A 24,570-nucleotide genomic window follows, 5' to 3' on the forward strand; every position below is an offset into this window, starting at 1 on the left:
AATTTGATTGATAGAGGCAACGCAATCTCAACCAAAATTCCAGGAGTTTTGTAGATATTAACAAGCTTATTCTAAAATTCAGATGGAAATGAAAAAATCAAGAATAGCCAAAACAACTTTGTGAAAGAAGAATGTTCCTGTTTAGGTGTGTTTTCTTGTTAGGTGCTGTCTATGGGGCAGGGAGGGGACTGAGCTACACAGGGGCAGCTCATGAGAGCCTGGCACTACCCAAGGACAGCCAGAGGCTGGAGGCCCAGCGCTGCCACTTTAGCCCCTAGTCTGGCTGTGGAGTTGGCATGCCTGGAATAGACCAAGTGGGGGCTCCCAGCAACTACAGATGTCCAAGGCAGGAAAACAAGGCTGCCAGCCCCCAGCAGCCCTCACAACGATCCTCAAGGACTGATGTTGGCCTCCAGCCCTGGTTGAGGAGAAAAGGGACCCCTCACAGCCCCATGGGAGAGAGGCCCTTATAATAACTAATATTAAAAAAGCCTAATCAAACCAAATATTGTCAAGGGTACAGAAGAACTTTAACCATCATGCACTGCTGCTGATGGAAAGTATAAGGATACAACATTTTGAAAAACCTAAAAAGTTTACATACACCTGCAATGTCCTAGGGGTTTATCCTAGAGAAATGCAATCTTATATCCATACTTGTGACTTACATATAAATATTGTAGCGGCTTTATATGTAATAGCCCGAAAATGGAAACAACCAAAAGTCTATCAGTAGGGTAAACAGATTGTATATCCATACAGGAAATATACATAAACACACACACACACTAGATGCATCTCCAAATAATTATGCTGAGTGAAAGAAACTTTATAAAAAAGAGTACATACTCTATGATTCCATTCTTATAAAATTCTGGAAAATGTAAACGAACCTATAGTGACAGAAAGCAAATCAGTGGTTGCCTTAAGACAGGATAGGGCAGGGGTGCCTGGGTGGCTTAGTCAGTTACGCAGCAGACTTTGGCTCATGAATTTAAGCCCTGCGTGGAGCTCTGTGCTGACAGCTTGGAGCTTGGAGCCTGCTTCAGATGAGAGCCCTCTCTCTCTGCCCCTTCCCCTGCTTGCACTCTCTCTCTCTCTCTCTCACTCTCTCTCAAATATAAATATAAGCATTTTAAAAATTAAAAAAAAAAAAAAGACAGAATAGGGCAGTGGGAAAGGAAGGAATGGAGGGAGGGACTACAAAAGGGTCCAAGAGCAAACTTTTGGGGATGATGGATATGTTAATGCTAAGTTAATATCTTGATTGTGGTGATGGTCTCACAGGTGTATACATAAAATGTATAGTTTATTGTATGTCAATGATACCTCAGTGAGGCTGTTAAAAATGGATTTAACAAGACTCATAGCTTGGATTTTTTTTCCAGCTTTATTAAAATACAATTGAGATATAATGCTTGGATATTAAAGAAATATTCTTTAAAAAAAAAAAAGTCTTAAATAAGCTCTATGTCCAATGTGGGACTTAGACTCATGACCCCAGGATCAAGAGTCCCATGCTCTACTGACTGAACCAGATAGGTGCCCCAAGAAATAGTCTTTTAAAGGATTTTGAAGTGATTGGAGAAGGGAATTTCTGAAAGTAAGGTAAGAAAACGCACTTTATAAAATAGATAGATATAAATGTTTATTGTTATTTATTCTTTATTGTAGAATTTATGATTTTTGTACTTTTTATTACCTTGCTAGCCCATCAAGAAAAAACTCAGTTGTGAACATTAATAATTATCTTTATAATAATTTCATCTTTGATATTTTCCTTTTAGTCATATCAAAATCACAGCTTTACACATTTAAACATTTTTGTTGTAGGGCTCCTGGGTAGCTCAGTCATTTGAGCAACTGACTCTTGATTTCAGCTCAGGTCATGTTCCCAGGGTCGTGGGATCAAGGCCTGCATTGGGCTCTGCACTGAACATGGAGCCTATTTAAGATTCTCTCTCTCTGGGCTCCTGGGTGGCTCAGTGGGTTGGGTGTCTGACTTTGGCTCAGGTCATGATCGTACGTGCGGCTCTCTGCTGTCAGCACAGAGCCCACTTCAGATCCTCTGTTCTCCTCTCTCTCTGCCCCTCCCCCACTCACACACACTGTCTCTCTTACTTAGTCAAAAATAATTAAACATTAAAAAAAGTTAAAAGAAAAGATTCTCTCTCTCCCTCTGCCCCCTTTCCCCCTGCTCACATGGTCTCTCTCTCTCTCTCCCTCTCTCTCTCTCTCTCTGTTGAAAAATATAATATATGAAGTACACTAAGGTAAAAATAAATGACTTTTTCTGGCATATACTTGGCTATAAATTCTTATGGACAATCTAACGTATTAGCTATCTAGAAAAATCTGCCTTAAAAATTCATTTAAAATTAGGAGCTGGGGTAAAGCACCATGTATTTGGCTTCTAATCAGAATTTTTATTGTAATAAGCCTATTATTTCTTCTTCAATGAAAATTTTTATTTATATCTTCTCTCTACAAACAAAATGTTAGCAAGCGTTGATTGGAAGCAAGAGAGGGATAGCAGGAGGGAACCTGAATAAACTCCTCTCCTGCTGACTTTACTATTCTCAAAAGGCAAATGAGGAAGTGTGGAATTTAGTTAGTGGATAGTTAATCGTTTTTTAAAAGCTTAGTTTCATTGTAAAAACATTGACAAGGGCTATTGACATTAATTTACTTGAATAGATGGAAACATAGTGAAACTTTTATTCCAGAATGTTATAAACAATAAATTTCATGAATATTTATTGCAAAATGTATCAAATTATAATTCTTTACAATGCATTGTTCACCTACAATTTCACTGTCAGAAAGTCAGAGCACAGTCAGAGTCTGAAACGCCTAGTATAAATATTTACTAAATGAATTAGAATCAGGAAGGTTTCCCCACTATTCTGACTCCCTCTGGTCCCACCAGGGCGTTCCCTTCTATGCCACCACCACCCATGGGGACGTGTAGAAGATTAAGGACCTCATTCTCCAATAGGGGAAGAAGCTTACTAGTACTCTGTTAAGAAGCTTACTAGTACTCTGTTAAGTACAATGTTCATACAGTGCATTCAATTGTATCCTCAACAAAGTCTCATGGCAGAACTAGGTGTCTGGAGGAAGTGGCAAGGGGCCTTGGAGGAGATGAGGTATACATGCATCTATTTTAGTCTTTCATCTTTGTTTTGGCACTGATTTTATATTTCCATCCTTTCAGAACCCTAATATTTTATTCTTAAGAGACTTAGCTGAAGTCTTAATAACAGTAAAACTTGCATTGATTTCTGCTATAAAATTTTAATTTTCCCAGAGGTAATGAAGATAATGCCATTGGTGGGGAGCAAGAATTCCTGTCCCTATCAAGGATTCTTCTAGCTGAAGTAAGAATCAAATCGGCATGGCTTAGATTTAATAGCATATATATGGGGAATCCACACAGACATGGAAATTCCAAAGACAGCCAGGCAAAATGAGGCATATATGTCATCCTGAACTAAAGAGAAGAGGGGAGGGGGGTGGGACTTCAGAGAAAAGAAATGCACTTCACAGGGCAATAAGAAGAGTAAATGTTTGGTGATTAGATATTTGCCCTGCCATACAGAGGGGTCACTCAGGTAGAATTTATCTTTGCTAATAATCCTTTTTCTGGAAAAGACCCCTAATTTAGATCCTTCGATATAGTTAAGGACGGAGCAAAAGTTTCTCTTAAGGATATTAGGTTTCAATTGCTTTCAGCTCAGAACGATCTTCTTGCCAAAGTGCCCATCTTGGGGCAAGCCTGCCCTTGGCGCCTACTCTGTCAACTAGAAAATAAGTTAGGAAGTTCAGGAAAGAAAGAAAAGCACAATGAAAGAATGGGTATGTTAGAGAATCACAAAGTTTTAGTGTTGGAAGATGCTGTAAAATAGTGGTTCCTAACATCTGGTCAGTGGGCCAATGCAGAAGAGTGAAAAAGTTTTCAACAACCTTTGGTTGATGAGAGAGAGATGGAAAGGAAAAAAAGGAGAGAAGTATGAGGAGGAGTCACATTATTTACAAGATTTCTTTTTGAGCTCATCAAAATTGGATTGTGGTGATTTTTGAGCAAATCTGTAAATACACTATCATTACATCGTATACCTAACATGGGTGAGTTTTATGGTGTTTGTATTATAATTCAATAAAGATGTTTTTTAAAAGTTAAAGGAAGATCAATACATTCAAGAGTTTGCTGAGCACTGACAGGAACTAGAGAAATGCATTGTTTGGGTGTCTGGAGAGATGGATATTAAAGAGTTAATCTAGGGCCTTAGAGAAATATTAACTAAGAAATAGCCCCAGTTGCACTAGCTATTTCCTTTTCTGAAATTCTCTTCCCATACTTCCACCCACACCCACCGCCATATTCACAAAACTGGCTCCTCTTTATCATTCATATCTCTCATTTAGTAAATAAAATAAAATAAAATAAATAGAAGGTGTTTTCATAAAGGTCCTCTCTGAATGCTTCATCTAGAACACATTCATTCTATCACACACTATATTTTAATTCTTGCCTTACATTTTTAAGTATCTGATGTGTTTATGATTTAAAAAGGTATGTATTGGTTTTAAATCTGAAACCATAAATGCCATAAGTTACTGTGTATATAAATATGACTTTACTATTCTGTCTTCATTAAAAAATTTTATTATTCCTTTGTTTTTATGGAACATGAAACATGACTTGTTATGAAAAAACATGACTTGTTTTTTAAGGAGACACTTATCCAAAAACACAAAAGTTATAATTATTTTTAAGTAGCTTTACTGAGATGTAATTTACATACCATAAAAGTTGCTCATGATAAGTCTACAATGCAATGGCAGTTATTATACTTATAGACTTGTACAAAAATCAGTACAATCTAATTTTAGGATATTTTGATTCAGTTGATCACTGAAACAAAGAAAACTTGTGCCCATTAGAGGTCAATCCCCAACAACTCTTGATAGCTCTAGGCAATCACTAATCCCTTTCTGTCTCTATAGATTGGCCTATTCTGAACATTTCACATAAATGGAATCATAAAATATATAATCTTCTGTATCTTTTTTTTTTCACTGAATATAATCCTTTTGAGACTCATCCATGTTATAGCATGTATCAACACTTCATTCCTTTTAAATCCTAAGTAGTATTATTTGTGTAGATACACTAAATTTTGTTTATCCATTCAACAGTTGATGTGTCTACTTTTTGGCGATTAGAATACTGCTACAAGTCTCTTTGTGAGCATTCATACTTCATTTTTTTATGTTTATTTTTTTCTGAGACAGAGGGAGACAGAGCATGAGAGGGGGAGGGGCAGAGAGAGAGGGAGACCCAGAATCAGAAGCAGGCTCCAGGCTCTGAGCTGTCAGCACAGAGCCTGACGCGGGGCTCGAACTCACAAACTATGAGATCATGACCTGAGCCGAAGTCGGTCACTCAACCGACTGAGCCACCCGGGCGCCCCCATACTTCATTTTTTAACATTTATTTATTTATTTTGAGAGAAGGAGAGAGAGAGAGAGGGAGAGAGAGCAGTGGAAGGGCATAGAGAGAGAGGGAGAGAGACAATCCCAAGCAGACTCTGCAATGTCAGCACAGAGCCCCATGTGGGACTCAAACTCACAAACTGTGAGATCATTACCTGAGCCGAAACCAAGAGTTGGACCCTTAACCCAGAGCCACCCAGGTGCCCCCATACTTCATTTTTATTATGGAGATTCCCAGGAGTAATATTGTTGGGTCATATGATAACTCTGTTTAACCCTATAGGAAACTGCCAAACTGTTTTCTGAAGAGGCTGCACCATTTTGCATTCTCACAAGCAACACATAAGGGTTCTTATTACCAAAACCGAAGTTCAGCAGCTTGTCCCTGAACAGCCAATACTCCAGAGACAAGTGTTGGTTGGAAAGGAAAGGTTGCTCCTTTTTTCAGGAGGCCAGCAACCTGGGGAGGTGACACACTAATGTCCAAAGACCGTCTCCAAAGTTCCAGATCAAGCAGGGAGGTTTTTTTTTGGGGGGGGGGGGGGGCACAGAAAAATAGTGACATTCCACAAGCAGGGGAAGTGGTGGTATAGCGGTTAATCCTTCTCAGTATGGTCTCAAGCAGACTTGCTGGCACGAAGGAAGGCTATTTTTTAGCACGGTCAACCTTAATCTTCAAGGAACCTCTGCTTTCTTGTTTCCCAGAGTCAGTGTTCTGTTGAAATCTCAAAGAATTTATCAGTAGTCAAACTATAAGCTAGAGGCCACAGGTCAGTGAGTTAGAGATATGTAATCTTTAGGCTGCCTGGGACACAGTTACAAATCCCGATTGTCATTCCTTCATTCCATTTCTATGGAATATGGGGAATATGGGTCTGTCTTCCATAGCTACTTCAAGCTGAATCAGAGTGTAGAAGGGATTTTGGAATGGAAGGTCTTGACATGGTGTAGGATGGAAGTCTTGGTCCCTTGTTTTAAGTGAGGGGGGCTGGATATCAGAAGCAGTTCTTTATCTACAACTTTGGACACCATTTTGCATAATCTAGTGACACATAACATTATTGTTTTTCCCCTAACTACATTCTAGTAAGTATCAGTTATTTCTTGTAAAATAGATCTGATACTAGAGGGATCAAAAAAAAAAAAAAAAAAAGGCTGGTAAACCAATCAACCCTTTTGAAGCAGAGGGGTGTAATGTTGTAAGGTCTCCTTCAGCCAAATGGCCTGCTGTCTAATTTTGTCTATACTAGTTTCAACCTGCTTGTAGCTGTTATTTTAAGTACAGCAAGAAGAATTGACTACTACACATACACCTCCTTCTTCTGATAAAAATAGTCTAGAGCTATTCTGTTGTCTAATACCACTTTAGCCAAGGAGTCCAAAGATTTTTGCAGAATGGCAAGAGAGTTACTGTTTTGTTAGCAATAAGAATTAACATTTTAGACACATTTTCTAACACATGTTTATGGATTGCAACTCCCTACCAGAGAGCAGAGTATATCCAAAGAAATATTCATCTCCACCTGGTATTTCTCCAGGGAGATCCCCAGTAGCCCAGGTAAATAATTTGAAAGAGCTAGTCCAATGGGCCACTTTAGACTTATTGTGTACTAAGAAGGGAGTGATAAGAAATGCTAACAACCACATGCCTCCCATTGTCCCACTGTTCAAACAATCATAAACCCATGAGGTCCTCTTATTATCCTCACAGCCAAAAACACATCCAGGGAGTGTGCAGACAGTACCTACCCAAAGATTTATAGAGGTATTTTTAGGTATAATAGGTGTTAAATTTCTGAACCGGGAGTTTGTCTGAGGGAGCTGACTTCTTCCTCCTGACTTGGCAGACAGTTAATTTTTCCAAACCCCAAGAAACATTCTTTATATTGACATACTGTGTTACAAATGGGGGTCTGATAATCTCCATCTGAGGAGTTGAAGCATTTCTCAATAAAATAGCTTAGAGGTGGTGATTCTGCAAAGGCCATAATAGAACTTTTACAGTAAGTAATTTAGGGATTCCATTTGGCCAATAGAAAGTACATTTGTTTTTTTTGTTGTTGTTGTTGTTTTAATTTTTTTTTTCAACGTTTATTTATTTTTGGGACAGAGAGAGACAGAGCATGAACAGGGGAGGGGCAGAGAGAGAGAGGGAGACACAGAATGGGAAACAGGCTCCAGGCTCCGAGCCATCAGCCCAGAGCCTGACGCGGGGCTCGAACTCACGGACCGCGAGATGGTGACCTGGCTGAAGTCGGACGCTTAACCGACTGCGCCACCCAGGCGCCCCTAGAAAGTACATTTGTAAGCTCGTGGGTCTTTACTACTATTTTGAATATAATGTTTGATGAGAGATTGAGTAAGAAAGAAACATGGGACTTCTGAATAGGGGATTACTAGACGGACCTGATAAGTGACAGGGGAAACAGGTTTCTGTAAATCTGTTGTGCTGAGGGGGTACATGAGTGAAATTATACACAAGAGTAACTCTAGGATTAGAATGACCGTACTGATGGAGGATTTGGATGATGGATCCAACAATTGGTCACATTGGCAACAGTGGTTAGTGTTCCTTGTCTCTCCAGAGTCAGTGTTTTGTTGAAATCTCAAAGAATTTATAGTTAATCAAGCTATGAGCTGAAGGCCACAGGTCAGTGAGTTGGAAATATGTAGTCTTCAGGTTGCATGGGACACAGTTACACTCTGTTTTCTCCATATCTTTGCCAGGACTATTTTCTGTTTTGTTTGTTTGTTTGTTTTATCACTATTCTAGTGGCTATATTTCTTGTAATATCTTTTGTTGTTTTTGATTGGCACTTCCCTACTGTTTAATGACAGCATTCTCTCGTGTGCTTAGTGATTTGTGAATTTTTCTTTGAGAACTGTTCTTTTAAATCTTTTGTCCATCTTTTAATTGGGTTATCTTCTTATTATTGAGCTGCAAGTTCTTACTATATTATGAATATAAGTTCCTTGTCAAATTATATGATTTGCAAATGTTTTCTTCAAGCCTATGGGTTTGTCTTTTACCTTTGTTAGTGGTATTCTTTGAAGTGCAAATGTTTTTAAAAATGGTGACATTCAGGGGCCCCTGGGTGGCTCAGTCAATTAAGCTCTGACTTAGGCTCAGGTCATGTTCTCACAGTTCATAACTTCGTAAATTCAGTAAATTCGAGCCCCATGTGGGGCTCTGGGCTGATAGCTCAGAACCTGAAGCCTACTTCAGATTTCATCTCCCTCCCTCTCTCTCTGCCTCTTCCCTGCTCACCCTCTTTCTCTTTCTCTCAAAAATAAATAAACGTTAAAAAGGTTTTTTTAATAATGAAGTTCAGTTTATCAAATTTTTCTTTTATCACTTGTGCTTTGGTATTGAGTCTCGGAAATTATTACCTAATCCAGATAATTTTATAAATTTTCAATTTCCAATTATTCATTGCTAGTATATAAAAATACAGCTCATTTTTATGTATTGATTGTATATCCAAAAACCTGTTAAAGTCATGTAAAACTCTAGTTGCTAATTTGTAAATTCTTTCAGAATTTTACATAGACAATCTTGTTGTCTGCAAATAAAGAATGCGATTTATTTATTTATTTATTTATTTATTTATTTATTTTTAAAGCCCTTGGTTCTTAATATTAGTTTTGTGTTTTTAGTCACTTGCTGGTATGAATCTAACACCTGGCTGTAATTTACTTGTGATTGACTAAATCATACAATCTTACTGACTCATGGGTTTGTATACATTTTCCTTTGAGAGACACTCAGCATTCCTTGGCACCAGTTTCTTGTAATGAATCAAGGAAACCCAAGGTTTCCTGGGTAACTGAACTCAATCATTAGATGAATATTTAGATGGTAAACAACATAACAGGCCAGACAGCCATAAATCTAAACTCCCCTATCAAATCATCTCTATGATAGAAATGGAGTTTTCCATCTTTGCTGAAATAATAATTAAGATGCTTTCATAGGAACTAGCTTTTGTAACCAAGTATTTACAGGAATACAACTTTAAAGAGCTCTAAGGAGCAGATAATGTACATTTGGAGATTGTCTCGCTGCCACAGATTTTACAAATGAGTTACACTACCTCTCTCCTTTGCTTTAAATCTATCTAAGCATCTCAATACTACAGATAGCCTTTCCTTGTGCCAGTGATGGCAAAATGTTACCACGCTATTTGACAACTCCTGGGAGTATGTTAGTAGAGAATATATCATCAAGTGGTCTTCAGCGAACATGTGGTATGGGATTTGCACTACAAAAGCATACTGGCCACTACCTGAAATGCGGCGGGGATTGCACCTTGGTAAAATGAGGCCAGACATCAATTAGGGCTCCATTTAGACATGAATGCCCCTCTTAGAAAAAGAAATCTTTAGATAACTTCATTAAATGGGCAGAAAACTTGAGCTTGATTTGAGATCCAAACTTTTTCTACTCAAGGGGAATTCTGGACTGCTTTCTTTTCTCCTCAGTTCTCTCGAATACATGTTTTACAAAAGGCCTAGAAAGTTGGGAGGATTTTACATGCTATGGGTTAGAGAATAGATGATAAGGTCTTTTACCAAATCAACATCCACAATTTTGCAGATAAGAAAACAACTTTCCCATAAAAGCCAAACTATAATATTCACTGATTGTTTTAGGTTAATGGCAGGCTTTTTTATAGCTGCTCATATCTCTCATGGGGTGTGTCAATTAAAATGCTGTGATGGATAAAGAACAGCCTTTGTATGCAAATGAGCTGTGTTTAAATACCAGTGTTTACTGTGTCTGTAAACAGTTCTGTCTACTGTGACCTTCGGCAAATTACTTAATTGCATTAAGTTTCATTACCTATTTTATGAGTCAGGATTAGGTAAATCAACTTTTGAATAGTTGTAGCCCAGTGTTTGGAATGTGGAAAGTATTAAATAAATGTTAGTGTCCTTTTTCCTTTCCTATCATATATCCCCTTCATTAATCTCGTTTCTGAGAAATCTGATTGAGCATTATAATCACTGCCCACATACTAAGGTTTAAATCTATTACCATACAAACACCAGAAAAGAGGTGAACTGCTTCTTGAGATACCAGACTTGTAAACCCAAATTATTGAAAAAAGGAGGAGGGAGAGTTACATACCAAAAACATCATATTTGACTACCCACAAATTCTCACTATCCTTTTGAGCAACAGATAGAGTTTATTAAAACTAATGCATTCACTCTTTACATTAACAAGGATAAACTTTTCCCATTAGCTGCCAAGGTGGAATGTAGAGAGCAAGTCACTGAGGAATTTATCACAGGCTCTAAGGGAAGAGGTAAGGAGTATGGTGAAGATCCACTTGGGAGGCAAGTCTGGGTGATTCTAAGTGGACCGCCAGACTCAAGAAACTGGACGTGGAATGCTTCACGCTACTGAGAGAAGGAAGATTATGTTGGCTATATGTTGTGCCCATTTTGCCTAATTGTAATTACCTTTAAAATAGCCTCTCATTTAAAGTTTACAACATACCTGTGCTGTAGTTACTATGATTTACATTTTATAAACCAACAGTAATGCTCAGAGGATTGGGTCCTTCATATGCAGCTTGTAAGTAATGGTGCTGGTATTTAAATCCCAGCCTGTCTAGATGTAAAGGCCACTTAGTTATTGTGTTAGTGTTAGTTCTTACCACTATACCATTGGTCTCCTTGAAGAATTTTCCCTAAAGAACAGTCATAAAGTCTAAGCTAGGCTTTAAGCAAGTGTCTGCCTCCTAAATGGCAATTCTGTGCTCTGGACTTTTGAAATTTTCTTCCATCCCCATCAAAACATGCAGGTGAGGACCAGGCTGATTATAACTGACTCACTTTATCAACTCACTTGAGAAGTCATTTCCCTCAACTATTCTGGGAGGGATTAAAAAATCAAAGTACACAATATAAACTGAAAACAGTTTTGATTGCCAGCAATTGTATCCAAGAATTTTTAAGATTCAGTTCAAACATGTTGTTCATTACTTGATTTATTCTGGGTGGCATTACCAGTGCATGGAGTTACTCTTAACTGGAAAAAGGCTCTGATTTCTATGTAAACACTTCAGGCCAAAGGACAGCAATTAAAAAAAAAGCAATCCAGACAACCATTTGAATCACCAACATGGAGAGGAGGAATGCTAACATAAACACATCATAACTTTGACCCATATAAAAAACCATGTCTCATAATGGCTGCAAGCAAACTTTGAGCCCTTCTTGCTGAAATCATGCAGTTACCCAGCGGGAATGGTATCATTCCAAATCACTGTTGTTAATAAACCTACTTATTATCCAAACAACCCTGAAACAAGAAACCTGAAATTGCTGTTTTGGGTGGTACTTCCTGCTGCCAGGAGGTGGTGTGTTTGACTTAAAAGACAGCAAACCACAGTTAGATTAAAAATTTAGATCAAAACATTTATGTGAGTGAGACATTGAGGGAAAGAATTCTGTTTGGTAGCAAACAGCCTACTTGTCCTAAAATGCATTCTGATTCAAGTTCAAAAATTGATGTAAAAAGACTGGCCAGGCAACCTAATATAAGGAGTATTTTAGTTACATAGTGAAAACTCCACACAGAAATTTATTAGCACTGCTGACATATGTATATATGTCATATACTTATTGTCATATACTTATTTGGTACAGTGTTCTCATTATGACTTGCACACAAGAGGTGATCAATTAAATGAACTAATTTGTTTTGCAAATAAGTATATTCTAGAGTATTTGAAAATTACTGAGAATCATAGAAGAAAGCCTATGGAACAGACAAGCCTATGGAAAGCCTCTTACACAGAGGGTAAGAACAAAAACGTCCATTAAAAAAGAAAGTGGAAACAACAAATCTGAGGTAAACACAGAAGAGCAGGAATAGTTAAGATACAGAGTTAGTTGGGGAGATAATTATTTCTATTTCATACTTTCAAATGCTTGTCAGATGTTAGAGAAATAGAATTTTGGGAATAGTCTCATGATAGCCTGTATTCTTCAGAAGGACTAATTGTGACATATTTTAAACTGTGCTGGCTGATAGCCACTAGTCACATGTGACTAATGAACACTTGAAATATGGTTAGTACAGTTGAGATGTGATATAAGTATAAAATGTAGAGTTGACCCTTGAATATCGCGGGGGTTAAGGGCAGTGACCTCTCCCCTCCCCCCACCACAGTCAAAAGTCTATGTATAACTTTTTTTTCTTTTAAGTAGGCTTCATGCCCAGCACAGAACCCAACATAGGGCTTGCACTCGTCACCCTGAGATCAAGAACTGAGCTTCAATCAAGAGTGAGATGCTTCACTGACCAAGCCACCCAGGCACCCCAAAAATCCACATGTAACTTTTGATTCACCAAAACTTAACTACGAATAACCTCCTATTGACCAGAAGCCCTGCTGAGAACATAAACAGTCAATTAACACATTTTTATATTATATGTATTATACACTATATTCTTACAATAAAGTAAACTAGAAAAAAAGAAAATGTTAAGAAAATCTTCAGGAAGCGAAAAGACGTTTAGAGTATTATACTGTATTTATTGAAAACAGATCCACATACAAATGGACCTGCACAGTTCAAACCCATGTTGTTCAAAGGTCAAGTGTCTACCAATTTTGAAGACTTAGCACAAAAAAAGAAAGAAAAAAAGAAAGAAAATTATTAGTTTTCTAATTAAATAATACCAGTCTTCATTTTCATGTGTGTGTCTTTGAGACTTCAATAGCCCTAACTTTGGAGGCAATGTTTTGGGGGCAAAGCAATATACAGCTTTGTGAAGATTCTTGATAACATAGATGTATCCTAACTTATATAATCACCTCCCTCTTGATGAACAGTTCTTTCCAATTAGGAGTGCATGTTTATTTCCATAGGAGAATCCCAAAGTTGAGAAAATTTGGTCGAAGAGTTACTTTTCAAAAGAGTTGTAGTAGTGCATGCAACCAGTAGATGGGAATGCATATTTTACCAGCACATCTTCCAGGTGTTGGATGTTATGATTTGTTTTAACTTTTGCCAGTCCAAGAAAATTTTGGTTGGGTGGTAGTAAGGTTGAGTATTGTTTTGTTTATTGTCCTTTCTCATTTCCTCTTCAGTGAATTACTTGGTCACTTCTTTTGCCCATTGTGATTACTTTTTTGAAAAAAATCAAATTATAAAAATTGTTTAAATTAGAGTTGTTAACCTGTATTGTATATATTATAAATATTATCACAGTCTTTCATTTATCTCTTGAGGTTTTATGGTGAATCTTGCCAACTAAATACGTTAAACTGTAACATAGGCATTTGTATTTGCAGGAGAGGAAAGATTTTTTCTCAACCCTCTTATATTCAGAACTTGGAGTCCTGCAGATTAAACTGGCAAAGACAGACTAACAGGAGGAAAGGTATATACTTTTTCTTTTTCATTTTAAATGCACAGGGGGTCCACAAGAAAAAAAAAAAAGTAAAAACCCAAAGAAGTGGTTAGGCTTGAGAGCTTATATACTGTTTTAACAAAGGGCAGTAGGTTGTGAAGAGTGTGGGCTTCTAGGAGTGGTAAATTGTAGGGAGGTAAATATATAAGGGAAACTAATGGTAGATAAAAGTTATTTAGTAAGTCTTTTAATGTAATTTATTTATTTTTAATTTTTAAAAAATGCTTATTTTTTTATTTTTTAAAAATTTATTTATTTTTGAGAGACAGAGAGAGACAGAACATGAGTTGGGGAGGGGCAGAGAGAGAAGGAGACACAGAATCCAAAGCAGGCTCCAGTCTCTGAACTGTCAGCACAGAGCCAGCACAGATCCTGATGCGGGGCTTGAATCCACCCACCGTGAAATCATGACTTGAGCTGAAGTCAGATGCCCAACCGACCGAGCCACTCAGGCACCCCATAAAAGTGTTTACTTTTGAGAGAGAGACAGAATGCAAGCAGAGGAGGGGCAGAAAGAGAAGGAAACACAGAATCAAAAGCAAGATGCAGGCTCAGAGCCTGATGTAGGCTTGAACCCACAAATCATGAGATCATGATCTGAGCCAAAGTCGGCCACTTAACCAACTGAGCCACCCAGGCACCCCTAATGAGGCTTTTTAATGCGGACTCATCAATGCCATCTCCACCTCCACTGCTAAGGGATGTTCTTCTTTCAGTACAGGGAAGAGGGGAACATCTTCACAAAGGGAAATTTGTGCCCTGCTTTTGTTAGATGACAGAAGGCAGAGAATTCTTCCCATGTCTGCTTCTCAGTTACCTTCAGTTCAAAATAATCTTTATGCCAAAGTGGCACATTTTGGCATGGCACATTCATCTTTTATTTTATGGCTTCTAAGTTTCCTTCTTTCTTTAGGATATCTCTTTAACCTAAAATAACAGTTTCTTCTAACTTTTCTCCCAACACATTTTTGTTATATTTTTTATATTTCAATCTATAATTCTTGTAGAATTTTTCTACCGAGGTTGAGATCTAACTTTTTATCTTCCAGATAGCCAGTTACTGCCATTTCTTGTTAATTTGTGAGTGAAGATATTCCTTGCCCACTAAACTGAAATGCCACCTTTATATTCATATTCTATGTATAGTTGAATTTTTTTGGATTCTCTATGTATTTGTCTTTTTTATACTAATAATTTTTTTCCCTACTACTCCTTGATCAAAGTAACTTTGTGTTAGGTTTTACTACCTGGTAAGACACATTGACTACTCTCGGCCTCTGCTACTCTCCTTTTTCTAAACTATTCTTAAACATTCATCTTCCATTTGCAAATATTGAAATCACTTATGGTCTCCAACTTTTTACATATCCTATACTTAAAATTATTTCTAGGCATTTTATTGTTCTTGTCAGTCACGTTGCTTGTGATAAGAATCTTTCAAAGGAAGTTCTAGGAGCTCTTCTGCCACACATTGTATTGGCTCTTGTGTGTGAGCTGATGACTATTGGTCCCAGATGTGGTTTTGTCCTGTTTTCTGTGGCATATGGAGTGAATACGAGGAGGAAAGCAGGGAAGAGAGAAGGTTATATTAGTTGTGGTTCAAAATTTCTAAGGATTCCGTTCTTAGCTATTTCAGATTACTGAGCGGTTACCAGAAACTAAATAAGACTCTCTTGTGTGTGTGTTTTTTTCTCTCCAGTTTTTGCAGCTTTTAGTAAGTGGAATACTCATATCAATGTATTTTACTTAATTTAAGAATTTTATTAGCTATCTGAATGCCCAGTTTGATGGCCAGATTTATTAGTTTAAATATATCCTGCAGTGAATATATTCTTTAAAATGTTTTTAAGTCTGAGGTTACTCAGACTCCTCGATTTAGTCAGTGAATATTTATTGTAGATCTTCTGCGATAATGAAATGCTGTAGCAGTACTTGAATACTGATTTTAGTCAAATTCACCTATAGTTATTCTGAAGTGGGGAGGGGAAGGAGTAACGGTTTAAAAAGTGCAAACAAGCCTGATATTCCACTTAATAGACACCAGCCCTAGAAAATTTATACAATTAAGCCTAAAAAAATGTCAGTGACTTTAAGGGACCCTCCACTGCAGATGAGAAATTAATATCATTGGTCTGACTGATGACAGGGCTGCTGGTGATATTTTGTCAACATCTTGACAAGAAATTAAAGAATTTATTGAGAGTCCAAGAAGAACTGAGTAAGGAAAACTCAGATGACAAACATTTAAATAAAACATTAAAACAAAGCAAAACTTGCCTATATAGTTGTATTAAGAAATAATATTTTTTATTGTATTTTATAATTGTCTTGGGAGCTTCCCCTCCCCCATTTGAGTATTTAACTTTTGCTTGTGGATAACGTGAGGATGTAATTCGTGTGAGGAATAAAACTTAATGGTGGGAAGGTGCCAAGACATATGAAAGAAATAGGAAAATATATGACATAGTTTCTGCTTTCAAAGAACTTGAAGGAGCAATATATTTATTCAGTGGGGCCACTTTAGAAATGTGGTGGCATTAAATAATACAACAAATTATAAATGACAAAATGTGTGGTCAAACCATTACCATATAATTTGTTGAATAAATCTATGAATGAATGGACACAGACTATTCAAACATTTTACTTTTATACATTTATTAACTTGATTCTGTATCTAGAATATATTAAATTTCTAATATATTCAATTTCTAACAATCTTCACTTAAAGAAAATTCAAATTACAAGAGTAAAACATGCTATTAGTTTAAAAATTCAGCTGGTTATAAAGCAAAAGGTAAAAAGTCTTTTCACATCCTCATTCATCATCTGACTCACAGAGATAACTTTTTTGTTTACTATCCATCCAGAAACTTTGTGTGCCAGGCACGTTCACGTACTTTAAAAGAAGGATACTATGTACATAGTCCTTTTACAGCTGATTTTTTTTTTCATTATTTCATTTGAGTATCTACCGATCTACTTCATTATTTTTAGTGCCTGCACAATATCAGATCCTAAAGTATCATAGCTTATTTAATCATTCCCTTACTGATAGACAGGTTATTTCCTATTTCCCACTATTAAAAACAGTACACCAGTTAATAGGTTTACACTCCCTTCTGTCAGATTATCTGTAAAATAAATTTGTAGAACTCTAATCTTTCAAATTGTAGTTTTGACAGAGGCTGAGGGTGTTCTGTCATGGATGGATTGGTTTGAAATGATCTGTTTACATAAATCAATAATATCAGGTGTGAGGATGATCTGGTGGCAACGCCAAAATCAGAGTTTAGTTCCCTTTTTTTTTGAGGAGGATTGGGGCTAAGGTATGTTCGGTCTTTCTTTTCTTTATAGCTCCTGCACATATCCCTTCAGAAGCGGTCCTTGGTAAACACTATTGTCCCAAGAATTTCACAGGACAACTGCGTAATAATCATGTAAAATAGTCTCGTTATAGGCGAAGAAAAAAGATGTGTCGCCCTCTAACATGTATCCTCAAGTATTTTATTTGGAACCAGCAACTAGTCCGATCACTAATTTTTAATTTGTGGCTCGAATAAGTGTGATTGGTGCACTTGGCTTTTTGTCTTCCTTAAACAGGGGAGGGAAAGAGGTTAAATGTCCTACTGTGCCGGGATTGAGGAGGGCCAGGGAAAGAAGGTTTGTTTAGGGTTTGTTTTTTCCTCTGGGATGCAGCTGTTGCTTACGGGAGGGCGATGGGAGGGGTAAAAACGTCAGGGCTCCATTAGTGCCTTTATTCTCTCCAGTCCTTGAAGGACGCGTCTCTGTCCATTTTAGAAACAAGAGCATCCCCTCAAGAATCACCGGGCAGGAACACCAACGCTGCGTCCGCACTTTTCTGTGAACATATGTAAGGAGTCAGACAAAAGACTCTGAAGCGAAGGTAGCACACCAGACCCAACATGCCACCAGAAAAGAGCCGGGGTCTCCTCGTCCCTCCCCGCAACGTCCCACGTTGCCGCGGGCCCCGCCCCTTGTGGGGGTGGAGCTTAACTCTATTTCCGGATTGCAGGCGGAAGTGGACGAATTTGAATCCTGTGGGCCGTTGGATGGGGCTGCTCGAGCTCAGCTTTGCGGCTCTGCGAAAGAAGGGAAAACTGATACGACCGCTCTGGAACTTCTGCCCAGCGTGCCTTGGTGAGTGAATGGGGAAAGGGAAGAAACTGAGTATTCCAGGGAGAGAATTCGGACCGTCGGATGGGACAGGGGTCGAGAGGCGGGACAGTGTAGCGGAAATCGGAGGGCCTTGGGGAGCTTTGGGTGGTAGGGCCGGGCGTGGAGACTTTGGGAAGTCGAGGTGCTGGGAAGCGTCTCGCGCGGGCCAGCGCTCACAAGCCAACTCTAAGTATTGAGGATTCGGAGGCCCCCCCCCCCGTCCCTGAGATTAAGCCTTGTTCAATCTCTGACTTTCTGGTAAATACAGCTTAGTATTTACGCCAATTGGACTCGAATGCTGAAGCTTTAACAGTAGTTAAATCTAATTGCGAAAGCGTTACCACAGGTAAAAGAATCTTCCTTTATTAAAGATGGAAGGTTAGGGGCAGGTTTAGAATGAGATGCTCTACGTGGCTCTGCGTTTCTCCTAAGAGGGATATTCGGAGTCGTCTTTATGACTTTGGACTGCAGGGAAGTGACAGCCTTTGAAATGCCCGGTGGGGATTTAAACTGAAATCTGAGTATCCTTTGTATTTAAAACCCGGATATTTTTCTTTCACGAGTGACATTTTTCGTGAACCGCAAAAATTCGAGACTCTTGCTGATTTAAACTGACGACGGTAACAGTGATAATTTACAAAGGTCTTAGTTTGCTAACAATAAGGTTAAGGTTTAGTTAGCTCCCCACAACTACCTTTTCACCTCCTTCATTCATTGGCCAACTGGGTTATTGTGGAGTCATAATGGAAACGCTCTACTAATGTTTCCAGCATTGGGCTTTCTTTGTTTGGTTTTGTTTTGTTTTTGCTGTTTTATTATTAGTGATGAACTACCTCAGATATCAAACTATTTAAACCCATAGCAAAGCCATGCCTTCTGGAATAGTTTGAATGTGTACCCTACGTCTAAAATATAAATGAGTTTAAATGTAGAGAAATTTTATGTTATTGAAGACTGTCACACTAATTTTGTGTTGCTTTATAGGAACTGATATTTTGTGTTTCTTTTAAACATAAAAGTGATATTTTGTGTTTCTTTTATGGTATCATACCATAAAAATGTATAAATATCTTTTTTAAAGTATTCTTTCATCTATTACTGGCTAATCCTACTTTCCCATCCTACTAGTGAACTTTTGTTTCACTGTTAACCAGGTAAAATAGATTCAAATGTTGAGTAGTTACGATTATTGAAATTTAAACATTTGGGTGAGACTTCAGCAAAGACTTGAGCTTTACTTTTAAGAATGGCAGACAGCTCTTCTCATTTTATAGAAGCTAGGGGCAAATAGTAATTTGAAAAAAAATTAGTCTCTACATTTTATTTTTTTTTAAGTTTTTTTTAATGTTTATTTATTTATTTATTTTTGAGAGAGAGAGAGAGAGAGAGAGAGAGAGAGAGAGAGAGAGAGAAAACAAAGAGGGGAGAGACAGAGATGGGGAGACACAGAATCGGAAGGAGCTCCAGGCTCAGAGCTGTCAGCACGGAGCGCGATGCAAGGCTCAAACCCTGAATTGTCAGATCTTGACTTGAGCTGGAGTCAGAGGCTTAACTGACTGAGCCACCCAGGCGCCCCATCTCTACATTTTAATCTGTTACTTGTCCTTACCTGGACTTTTTTTTTTTTTTTTTTTTTTTTACTGAGTTTTTGCTCTCTCTGCCTAAACCATTGTGATTTTCAAATTTTATTGTGTACACATTACCTTGAAGGGCTTACATTCTGATTCCTACACTTCAAATCTCATAGATTGGTGATCCAGTAAGTCTGGAGGATAGTGTTGAGGAATCTGTAAATTTAATTGGAAAGTTAGAACATTTGACAAGGGTTTTAAGAGCACTGACTTGATCTCTTCTAGCGAGGCATTATACTGGTTAAGGGCATGGAACTGGAGTCAGATTGCCTCAGTTTGAATTCCATCTGTACCATTTTGTAGTTGTATGACCCAAACAAGCTGTATTACCTCTCTGTGCTTCAAATCCCTGAACTGTATAATGGGGATAATAACAATACCTTCCTTGTAGGATTATTGTGAGAGTCAAATGATTCAACACATACAAAAATCTTAGAATAGTGTGTGACACATAGTAAATGATATATGTATCTCCTCTTGATTTACTAAGCATGTACAGACTACATTACACACATTATCTCAATCTTCACAGATAACACTGCAGTATGTACTATTTTCAGAGTCCAGAGTGCTAACCATTACACGATGGAACCCCACAGTATGTACTATTTTCAGATAAAACTAGAGGCTGAGAGGAGTTCAGTTGTCACACAACTACCAAAATATTTGACCAGGTTCAGAATCTAGATTTGATTAGATTATGCCTCTTTAAAAATATTGTCATTATTATTACTTTAAATTTTTTAATGTTTTATTTATTTTTGAGAGAGAGAGAGAGAGACAGAGTGTGAGCAGGGGAGGGGCAGAGGAAGAGAGGCTGACATAGAATCTGAAGCAGACTCCAGTTTCTGAGCTGTCAGCACAGATCCCGGTGTAGGGTTCAAACCCAAGGACCATGAAATCATGAAATCCTGACCTGAGCCGAAGTCGGACACTTAACCGACTGAGCCATCCAGGTGCTCCATTATTATTATTATTATTATTATTATTATTATTATTATTATTATTTTAAATAATGCTTCCTGCCTTTCTCTGCAGTCTATCCTTCCAAATATTGCTTCTTAAAAATCTCTGATAATGCTTTGTCTACCAAATATAATTCCCAGCTCTTTCTTTCTTTCTTTCTTTCTTTCTTTCTTTCTTTCCTTCCTTCCTTCCTTCCTTCCTTCCTTCCTTCCTTCCTTCCTTCCTTCCTTCTTTCTTTCTTTCTTTCTTTCTTTCTTTCTTTCTTTCTTTCTTTCTTTCTTTCCAAAGCCCTTGTCAATCTGGTTCCAATCTCTGTTTACAAGCATCAACTTCGTAATATTCTACCACTCTTTTCCAACCTGTGATGTTCTAGTCATACTACTACCATTGCCCAGATCTGTTCTTTATTGTTTTTATGTGTACTTAACATGAACTTTTTTATGTTCCTCTAAGATTTTACCCAATGGGTTTCAGATAATTTGGTGGACTTCCCTAGGCAGAGTGCTTCTTCCTCAGTGCAATTTAGTTGTAAACATAGCACTAGACTGAGAGATCTTATCCTCTTTGTCTTTATATCTGCAGTTTCTTGGTTCGGAACAGTCAGTGTCCTTGTACTCTGAAACTGTGTTATGTTCAATGAGTGCTTATTATTTTAACAATTTAATACATTGTGTCACGTCATTGCTGAAGAAGTTTTTAAATGTTTTCTGAGGTGATAGTATGTAATTCTGGGTAGTTTAGTAGAGATTTTAGTGATACCATATGGTTTGTATATTTCACAAGTATGGAAAAGTAAGTATAGAAATTGTAGGCTCAGAAGACATTTCAAGTGGGAAAAAATTAAAAGCATTATTTGCTAACATTCATGGAACTCCACATGCTTTGTATATATTTTCTCACTTAATCCTTCTAGTCATTTTATTATTTTCCCCCAGGCACCAAAAGATTTAGTTACTTAAAAAAAAACTTTTTGCATTTAACTTCCTCCTGGTGGAATTTTTTTATTAGTATAAGAATAATATATGTTAAGTGTAATTAGATAATTATAATAGAGCTGTAGTACCACTTGTACATACATGAATATTCATTTCTACATTAATTCAATTCTAAATTAAGAAAATATTGGGGAGTTAAAAAACAGCAAAATTTGCCTTTCCTTTTGAGTGTGAATAGCTGTTATTTGACCTCTTTGCCCATTACCTTTTCTTTTAAAAGCTGCCCCATAATATAAGGACGTTATTCTAAAGACCATTGGGTAGGGTTTGGTGTAAGAAGCTTATGATCCTAATATAGACTCCCATTCCACAACACCTTCTCCAGCCAAAGTAGTACCAGGTATTTGAATCAGAGCTGAATATCCGATGCAGGCTAGACCATTCATATTTCTTCTTGAATTTTGGAGTTGGGATGGCAAAAACTATTAGAGCCAAGCCAAAAAGGTCTTTATATTGCTGAGATCACAGTGGAATCGTGACTATGAAAAATGTTGCATATGGAACCAATGAACAGTGGGGGAGAGGAACCTGTCTTCCAGAGACTAGTTGTAAAAGTCAGTATAAACGTATAACTTTATTCCTTTTCCTTTTTTTGTTAAGACTGTATATTTTTAGAGCAGCTTTAGGTTCATAGTAAAACTGAGGGAAAGATAATATTGATTTCCTGTGTATCCCTTCTCTCCCACCCCATGCATAGCCTTTCCCATTATCTACATATCCCACTACAATGGTACATTTGTGAAAATTGTTGAACCTACACTGACACATGATAAGCACTCAAAATTCATAGTTGAAGTTACAGTTCATTCTTGATTTTGTGCATTGTTTGGATTTGGGCAAATGTATAATGACAGGTATCCATCATTATGGTATCATATAGAGTATTTTCACTGTTCTAAAGATATGCTCCTCTGCGTTTTCCCAACCACTGATCTTTTTACTGTCTTCAGAGTTCTGCCTTTTCCAGAATATCATATAATTAGAATCATACAGTATGTAGCCTTTCAGATTGGTTTCTTTCACTTTGTAATATGCATTTAAGTTTTCTCCATGTCTTTTCATGGCTTGATAGATAGTTCATTTCTTTTTATCACTGAATAATATTCCATTGTCTGGATGATCCATAATATACCTATCCATTCACTTACTGAAGGACATCGTAGTTGCTTCCAAGGTTTGGCAATGGTAAATAAAGATGCTGTAAACACACATATGAACATTTTGGTGTGGACACAAGTTTTGACCTCTTTTGGGTAAATATCAGGGAGCATCCTTTCATAACTGAGGTAAATCCTACTTAGTTGTGGTATATAATTTTTTAAATACATTGTTAGATTTGGGGCCCCTGAGTGGCTCAGTCAGTTGAGCAACCAATTCTTCATTTGGCTCAGGTCATGATCCCAGAGTTATGGGAGCCTAGCATCAGGCTCCGTTGCTGAGCATGGAACCTGCTTAAGATTCTCTCCTTCCCTCTGCCCCTCTCCCCGGGTTGCACTCTCTCCATCTTTCTCTAAAATAAATACATAAACAAACAAACAGATTTGATTTGCTAATATTTGGTTGAAGATTTTGGTATCTGTGAGAGATACTGGTCTGTAGTTCTCTGGTCACGTCCTTGGTGTTGGTATGATGAGGGTAATGATCACAGTAAGCTAGGAAGCATTCCTCTGCTTTAATCTTCTGAAGGAAGTTGTAGAGAATTGGTATAGTTTCTTCCTTAAATGTATGGTAGGATTCACCAGGAAACCCATCTGGGCTTGGTGCTTTCTGTTTTGGATGGTTATTAATTACTGAGTCAGCTTTTCTGATGCAGTCGAGTTTATTTCTCCTTGTGTGAATTTTGGCAAAATGTGTCTGTGAAGGAATTGGCCCTTTTCATCTAGATTATCAAATTTGTGGACATGAGTTCATGGTATTCCTTTGTTATATTTTTAATGTCCAAGAATCTGTAATGGTATCTCTTCTTTAATTTCTGATATTAGTAATTTGTGTCCTTTCTCTTTTTTTTTTTTTTTTTTTTTTTTTTTTTTGTCCTGGCTGGAAGCTTACTGACTTTATTGATCTTTCCAAAGAACCAGCTTTGGTTTTATTGATTTTTCTCTATTGATTTCTTATTTTCAATTTTTATTCCTACTCTAATTCTTACTACTTTTTTTCTTGTTTAATTTGGATTTAATTTACTGTTTTTATAGTTTCCTAGGGCAGAAACTTAGATGATTGATTTTAGATCTTTTCTTAAAAAAAAAAAATTTTTTTTTTTAAGTTTATTTATTTTTGAGAGAGAGAGAGAGATAGAGCATGAGCAGGGGAGGGGCAGAGAGAGAGGGAGACAGAATTCCAAAGCAGGCTCCAGGCTCTGAGCTGTCAGCACAAAGCCTGACTTGGGGCCTGAACTCAGAGACCGTGAGATCATGACCTGAGCTGAAGTCGGACGCCCAAACGACTGAGCCACCCAGGCGCCCCAGATCTTTTCTAATATATTCATTTAGTGCTACAAATTTCCCTCTAAGCCTGCTTTCACAGTACCTGTCAAATTTTGATGAATTATGTTTTCATTTTCATTTAGTTCATAATATTTTGTATTTTCTCATGAGATTTCTTCTTTGACCCTTAGGTAATTTAAAAATGTTGTGTAGGGGTGCCTGGGTGGTGCAGTCGGCTGAACGTCCGACTTCAGCTCAGGTCATGATCTCACAGTCTGTGGGTTGCCGCTGCGTCAGGCTCTTTGCTGACAGCTCAGAGCCTGGAGCCTGCTTTGGATTCTCCTTCTGTCTCTGCTTCTCCCCTGCTTGTGCTCTGTCTCTCTCTCTCTGTCAAAAATAAATAAAATTAGGGGTGCCTTGGTGGCTCAGTCGGTTAAGCGGCC

At 37.6% G+C, this 24,570-nt stretch overlaps 1 protein-coding gene and 1 non-coding gene across 3 annotated transcripts in view; one reads left to right on the forward strand and one right to left on the reverse strand.

Annotated features, from left to right (window-relative positions):
* Window positions 1–335: 335 nt before the first annotated feature.
* Window positions 336–466, reverse strand: LOC121032530 (small Cajal body-specific RNA 20). Its single transcript, XR_005791351.1, has one exon.
* A 17,357-nt stretch (window positions 467–17,823) lies between these two features.
* Window positions 17,824–24,570, forward strand: part of G2E3 (G2/M-phase specific E3 ubiquitin protein ligase) — a 65,576-nt gene continuing 58,829 nt past the window's right edge. For both annotated transcript variants that reach the window (XM_040476848.1, XM_040476851.1), the window contains exons 1-2: window positions 17,824–17,840; window positions 17,970–18,094. The gene's annotated coding sequence lies outside the window, so the exon portion shown is untranslated. The remainder of the gene's footprint in view (window positions 17,841–17,969; window positions 18,095–24,570) is intronic.

This window comes from Herpailurus yagouaroundi, unplaced genomic scaffold (genome assembly GCF_014898765.1).
Source record: "Herpailurus yagouaroundi ecotype Mexico unplaced genomic scaffold, PumYag 141, whole genome shotgun sequence".
Lineage (NCBI taxonomy): Eukaryota > Metazoa > Chordata > Mammalia > Carnivora > Felidae > Herpailurus > Herpailurus yagouaroundi.